General features: G+C 39.1%; 1 pseudogene; it reads left to right on the top strand.

The window, feature by feature from the left end:
* Window positions 1-295: 295 nt before the first annotated feature.
* Window positions 296-1,374, top strand: LOC111549788 (annotated as a pseudogene).
* The last annotated feature ends 5,844 nt before the right edge of the window (window positions 1,375-7,218 follow it).

Genomic DNA, 7,218 nt, shown 5'->3' with positions numbered 1-7,218 from the left:
ATTAAAAATGAAAAGCGTTGTTAGTTGCTTACATAGGTGCAATGAATGACTTATTGTTACAACTCAGGACAACCTGGTAAATGTAATTATTTATTTATACCAAGCTAAGGAGGTTTTAGGTTACTGTGCCTGTCAGGCCTGTCCCTAAGTAGAGATTCCATCAGAAGAGCAAGACAGTAAGAATTCTGCATAGAAAGAAGCTCCAAAAAGAGCAACAGGATGGGAAAGCTGATGTGCAAATTCAGAATTCTAGGTAATAAGATAAAATTGTGCGGAGGGGCCCGTGGATGCCGCCGAAGAAGCATCGTTAAAGTCTCTCTTCTCCCTGCCCTCATGTCTAAGTCAGAGTCTCCTAAAGAGCCCGAACAGCTGAGGAAGCTCTTCATTGGAGGGTTGAGCTTTGAAACAACCGATGAGAGCCTGAGGAGCCATTTTGAGCAGTGGGGAACGCTCACGGACCGTGTGGTAATGAGAGATCCAAACACCAAGCGTTCCAGGGGCTTTGGGTTTGTCACATATGCCACTGTGGAGGAGTAGATGCAGCCATGAACGCAAGGCCACACAAGGTGGATGGAAGAGTTGTGGAACCAAAGAGAGCTATCTCAAGAGAAGATTCTCAAAGACCAGGTGCCCACTTAACTATGAAAAAGATATTTGTTGGTGGCATTAAAGAAGACACTGAAGAACATCACCTAAGAGATTATTTTGAACAGTATGGGAAAATTGAAGTGATTGAAATCATGACTGACCGAGGCAGTGGCAAGAAAAGGGTCTTTGCCTTTGTAACCTTTGATGACCATGACTCCGTGGATAAGATTGTCATTCAGAAATACCATACTGTGAATGGCCACACTGTGAAGTTAGGAAAGCCCTGTCAAAGCAAGAGATGGCTAGTGCTTCATCCAGCCAAAGAGGTCGAAGTGGTTCTGGAAACTTTGGTGGTGGTCGTGGAGGCGGTTTCAGTGGGAATGACAACTTCGGTCGTGGAGGAAACCTCAGTGGTCGTGGTGGCTTTGGTGGCAGCCATGGTGGTGGTGGATATGGTGGCAGTGGGGATGGCTATAATGGATTTGGTAATGATGGAAGCAATTTTGGAGGTGGTGGAAGCTACAATGATTTTGGCAATTACAACAATCAGTCTTCAAATTTTGGACCCATGAAGGGAGGAAATTTTGGAGGCAGAAGCTCTGGCTATGGCGGTGGAGGCCAATACTTTGCAAAACCACGAAACCAAGGTGGCTATGGCGGTTCCAGCAGCAGCAGTAGCTATGGCAGTGGCAGGAGATTTTAATTAGGAAACAAAGCCTAGCAGGAGAGGAGAGCCAGAGAAGTGACAGGGAAGCTACAGGTTACAACAGATTTGTGAACTCAGCCAAGCACAGTGGTGGCAGGGCCTAGCTGCTACAAAGAAGACATGTTTTAGACAAATACTCATGTGTATGGGCAAAAAACTCGAGGACTGTATTTGTGACTAATTGTATAACAGGTTATTTTAGTTTCTGTTCTGTGGAAAGTGTAAAGCATTCCAACAAAGGGTTTTAATGTAGATTTTTTTTTTTTGCACCCATGCTGTTGATTGCTAAATGTAATAGTCTGATCGTGACGCTGAATAAATGTCTTTTTTTTAATGTGCTGTGTAAAGTTAGTCTACTCTGAAGCCATCTTGGTAAATTTCCCCAACAGTGTGAAGTTAGAATTCCTTCAGGGTGATGCCAGGTTCTATTTGGAATTTATATACAACCTGCTTGGGTGGAGAAGTCATTGTCTTCAGAAACCTTGGTGTAGTTGAACTGATAGTTACTGTTGTGACCTGAAGTTCACCATTAAAAGGGATTACCCAAGCAAAATCATGGAATTACTGGTTATAAAAGTGATTGTTGGCACATCCTATGCAATATATCTAAATTGAATAATGGTACCAGATAAAATTATAGATGGGAATGAAGCTTGTGTATCATCCATTATCATGTGTAATCAATAAACAATTTAATTCTCTTGAAAAAAAAAAATTGTGTGGAGGAAACTGCTGATGATGGATAATGGGGCCTTGGCCTTTGGATTGGGATTTAGGTGAGGGGCATCTGTACACAATTATGGGACTCTGAGAAATCTACTTAAGTGTACAACCACCACTGGGATATGGTAGAAGCTGGCAGCTGACTTAAGTCAGAATATAAAGCAGTGATTAAAGCAGAAACCTAACTGTAAGTGGCACTCATAACAATAGGGAGAGAGAAGACTCTGAAATGAGGGATTAGAGGCGAATTGTCTGCAATAGAGGGTCAGCTTTGACTAGAGAAGGCTAGTAGTCAGCACTGGAATTAAATAACTCCTACTCATTCTGGTATCAAGATTCTGGTATCAAGAAGGACTGGGGATCCAATGAAGGAATGCTGTGGTCAGTCAAGGGGCAAAGTGCTGTGGGTCTTGTTGCCTAGATTCTGAGGCAAATACTGCATTGTTATATTCTGTCTCCTGTTTATATTGGCCTAGACCCTGCACTTACAGGGTTGGGATGATGTGGGATCATAGGAATCTAACTAAGCAGTTTTTTTTTTCCCCACAAGTTTTTGTTTTTCACTGTTACCAGTTATCTGCATTCATTAATTCAGTAAATAGTTATTTGAACACTTCTTAAATGTCACTCTGAGCTGAGCACCAACAATAAAACAATAAATAAGACAGACTCAGTTCTTAGTCTCATAGAATTTTGCTTTCAACCTGACTTTTATCTTTGATATATTGTCCTATATGCAACAAAGTTTAACGTAATATTTTTAGTTTTGATGTCTTTTTCCATCTTTATACGTTTGTACATTTCAGTCTGAAATGAAGTGGCCTTTAGAAGGATTTCCCAATGGACTAGAAAACTGATCGGTAATCAGAGGGGTCCTTCCCTTCAGTTAATAATAGTGTTAATAATAGTCTGAAATAATTCTCAACACTGAGTGGTTATAGATGTTCATCTTGGAAAGGATGCTTGAACTTTTTCTAAATCAGCATCCTCATGTTGTATATCTGAAGCCCAGAGAAGGTAGAATGCATGACAAAATTGATGTAAAATATAGCTGGGATTAAAATGAAAGTCTCTTGATACCATAAATGAAAGGATTTTCCTCCATCATGTTCCCTATGAAGCTTCCTACTAAAAGCCTCATCTCAGCTAGAGTAGATTCTGTATTGGCCAATCATACCAGCACATACCCCGCCATTCCCCTCAATTTATGGTATTCAGGATATTTCTCTGTAAAGAAAAGATAATTGGTTTTCATTTATCTATCTATATTTCTATGTAACATACCAAAAGGATTTCTGCCAGAAACCAAAATGGAACAACTGAAAGCCATTAAAAGTAAAGAGTTACACTATAATTTCAACTTGAAATACCAAAATTTTTAGTTTGACTTTGTATATTAAAAATAAAGTCAAAATTGACACTGAAAACAGTATTTATCAATAGACTTTGGAGAAAAAAAAATGAGTAAAATATTAATTGGATTCATAGGTACTTCCTTCATTATATTTTTCCCCTTTGTTTTCACCAACTAGAACCATTTCTATGGAAGGATCAGTGATGAGGAAAATCTAAGTGTTGGGGAAGAGGAGAGGGAGGCAGGTGTCTCTTCGCCTAACTGACCATTGGTGTAATTCTCGGTTGGTTGGTATTGCTGCTGGTAACCAGTGACTGCCCATGGGTGGTTCTACACAACAGGTGACTGTTCATTGACTCCTATGAAGACAAAGGAGAGTTATTCTCCCGATGGCACACTTCCTTGAAGTGGCCTTCAGTCTCTACCACTACCTGTCCATCCTTCCCTTACTTCCTTTTCCCTCAAGTTTTCACCCAGGTGAAACCAGTTCAACATGCAATTCAAAGACAGTCTGGAAGGTAAAGGGGGCACCCAAACTATAGCATACACCTATTACTGCTTTCCATCTCTGTGGGGCTTTATGTTTTATTTAGCAACTTGATTTGATCTTTCAGCAAAATTCTCCACTGACAGACACACTGAGAAAAAAGCTCCTTGATACCACAGAGCTCATTCTCTAAACACCTGAGCAGTGTTGTCTTCTGGCCTTACTTGCTCTCATCACAGTCTAGTTTCACCGTGGAACACTGAAGTCTCTGAATCAGCAGAGGCCACTGTTGATTCCACTGGAGAGAAGCATCCTCAATGCTAATGAGTTTTTCCAGTACTTATGCTGAGAACTCTTGGGGCTACTGGAATAAATTCTCTGCAAATTTGTTTGGAGACTTTGAGCAGACTGCTGAAAATGGATGTAGGCCAAGCAAAACAGGTAACTGAATATGTCTAAAACACCAAAGCCAGCTTCTTCCTCTATTATTTCCTTTTTTTATTATTATCCTCTGCCACATAAAATGAAAAGTCCTTTAGCCACCCATACTGTATTATTGAGGACACTGTTCTAAGCGTTGTGGGTATGGTGGTAACAAGAGAGTCACATGGAATGTACAAAATAAACTAATATGCTGTAACTAGTGCATTAAGGACTCTCACATCTATGGTATAAAAATGTTAAATCTTTTCTCTGATGTGTTTTCTATTGAATCCAAGTTTTGTTTCTTAATCTTTTCTTGGGATGATTCCATAGTTCTCTGGGCATTTTTGCTTATTAAATGTTGCTTTCTTCTCATTTAAAACTTGTCTCAAATTTGATTCATAGCCCTACAACTCTCCTTTCATTCTGTAGGCAATAGCTAATCCAAATTATTGGGCACAAAGAGGAGTGAGGGGCAAAGAGACCAGTCCTTTTCCCAACTTGTGATTGTTGTCACTTTTCTGACAGATACTGCTTGGCAGCTGTTGCCTTCTGTATGGCAGGTATCCAGATTCTGGTATATCATCAGGCTCTGATATGAGGTTTTTGCATGTTTTTCTTAGGCTTCTAACCATAGATCTTCCATAATTTGGGGGATATTCCTTTAATGTTACCTCTTTCATTGTCTCAGCTCCCAGTACACCTCATACTCTCTAAATACTGGTGTCACCTGGATTGGATACAAGCAAAACAGCTAGAGCCTAATAATCTTAATAGTGTATTCATTCACGGGAAATGGTCACATATGTGCCTCACCAGTTGGTAAGACTTCAGGTGAGTTTGACATCATCTCTCCTCCCTTCTTGCTAAGTCATTCCCTGCCGTTTAAATAGGCACATTGCCATAAAGCATGAGTAATCACACAGTGGAGAATCAATGCCAATTCCCCATTCTTATAGACACTCTTGATTTCTACTCTTTACTTCACTGGGCTTTGGAGAAGGAGTGAAGAAGAATACCCCTTTTCTCTTTCTCAGCCATCTCTATAGATTGTTAATGGAAATGGTGCATGTTGCAGGGTTGGGAGTAGGGCCAATTTTGCTCCCTTTGAATAAACCTAAAAGAGAATTGTCTGCCTTCAGTTATAGGAGTTTTCTTTTTCATTTCTTTAACAAAGAAAAATAATGTAGGGATATTTATTATCTCTTGTTTTCAACTATGAAAACAAGTTGCTAATTCTAGTAAATCCAATAAACATTCTTTACCAACAAAATCCTAAACAGGCAAATATCAAAAATAAATATATGAAAACAAAACAAAGTAATTTAGCAGGTCTGGCAGATTAAGAGGTTTTAAAAGTTCTCCTTGAGAGCCCATTTGGCTAAGACCCAAATGATCAAAAGGGTTAATGAGGTGAAAATTTAAAGGAAGAAGATCTCAGATAATTGTAGGCAAATAAATAGTTAGTGAGTATGTGAAAAGTTCCCAGATTGTGAAAGAAACTAGCATATATGAAGAAGGGAAACATCAATGCAGATGTAGCAAAGTTTCACAGAGTGAGGTGGTATGAGAGTGGATGGAAGTGAACACAGAGAGATGATGGTGGCTTAAAATTAAGGGGTAGAGTTGACTCAGTTGAAGTTGGATGTATTTCAAGATAGAGTTAAAAGAATTTGCTAATTGTTTGGATCCAGGTGCAAGCAGTGAGACAAAAGGAAAATTAAAAATTACCCTATGGCATTTTATTTCAACAGCTGTAAGGATGAAGATATCATTTACTGAAAAAACACAGACTAGAGGAAGAAAACACTCTTTTGTATTAGTTTACCAGGGCTGCCATAACGAAGTATCACATACTGAGTGGCTTAAACTACAGAAGTATATTTCTCACAGTTCTAGAGACTGGAAGTCTGAGATCAAGTTGTTGGCAGAGTTGGTTTCTTCTCAGGCCTCTCTCCCTGTCTTGTAGATAGCCATATTTTCCTGTATCTTGACTTGGTCTTCCTTCTACAATTGCTTTTTGTCCAAATTGGTTTGGACAAACCAATGGTTTAGGTTCCAGTATTGGTTTAGGGTCCAGTCTAATGACCTCATTTTAACTTATTGTATTGGGGGTTAGGACTTCAAGAAAAATTGTGTTACACAATAGTTTATTTATTTATTTATTTATTTATTTACTCATTCAGTAAGTCTTAAACAATCATAGCTACACTGTTGAATGCTAGCATTATTTTACATGCTTGACATATATTAACTCACTTTAATCCCCCAAAACCCTATGAGATAAGACCTATTATCATTCCTACTTCGCAGTTGAGAAATCCAGTATATTAAGAGGCTAAATAAGTTGTCCAAGGTCAAACAACTTATACATATCAAAGCTGAGAATTCAGCCCAAACAGCCTGACTCTAGAGTCCATTCAATCTCAACACCATGCTACCTTTTCTGTAAGTACAATTATGTAACTCAGCATCTTTAAAATGATACCTATATGTCTGTTATGGGATAACACAAAGAAATAGCAACTGTGCTACTAGGTTAGGCCAGCCTAGTGTCCAGAATAGATATTCATCTTTGGACCAGCCTCTCAATTTGGCAGTCATTTATGCCCTGAAAACAATATATTATAGAGGATAAGAGGGAGCTTGGGCATGATGAGGTTTAGAATTTTGGTAAAGGTATTAGAACAACATGCAATAAACTTGACCGGAACTTCAGTGAGTCTACAACTTTCTCAACAAAGGCTCACATTTAGTATCATTTTCAAGCTAGAATGAGCCCCAAGAGTGTGGACGGGTCTGAGTCTAAGGGTAAAGGAAGCAAAAAGACCAGGCAGAAAAAGTTAGAAGGGGGCTGGAGTCAGTCATTCCTGATAAAGTGTGCAAACTCAGGATAGTTCCCTCCTTTGCTACCAAATTAAAATGAATTTCATTTCC

Source organism: Piliocolobus tephrosceles, chromosome 10 (genome assembly GCF_002776525.5).
Source record: "Piliocolobus tephrosceles isolate RC106 chromosome 10, ASM277652v3, whole genome shotgun sequence".
Taxonomy (NCBI): domain Eukaryota; kingdom Metazoa; phylum Chordata; class Mammalia; order Primates; family Cercopithecidae; genus Piliocolobus; species Piliocolobus tephrosceles.
This window is presented reverse-complemented; position numbering and strand designations above follow the sequence as displayed.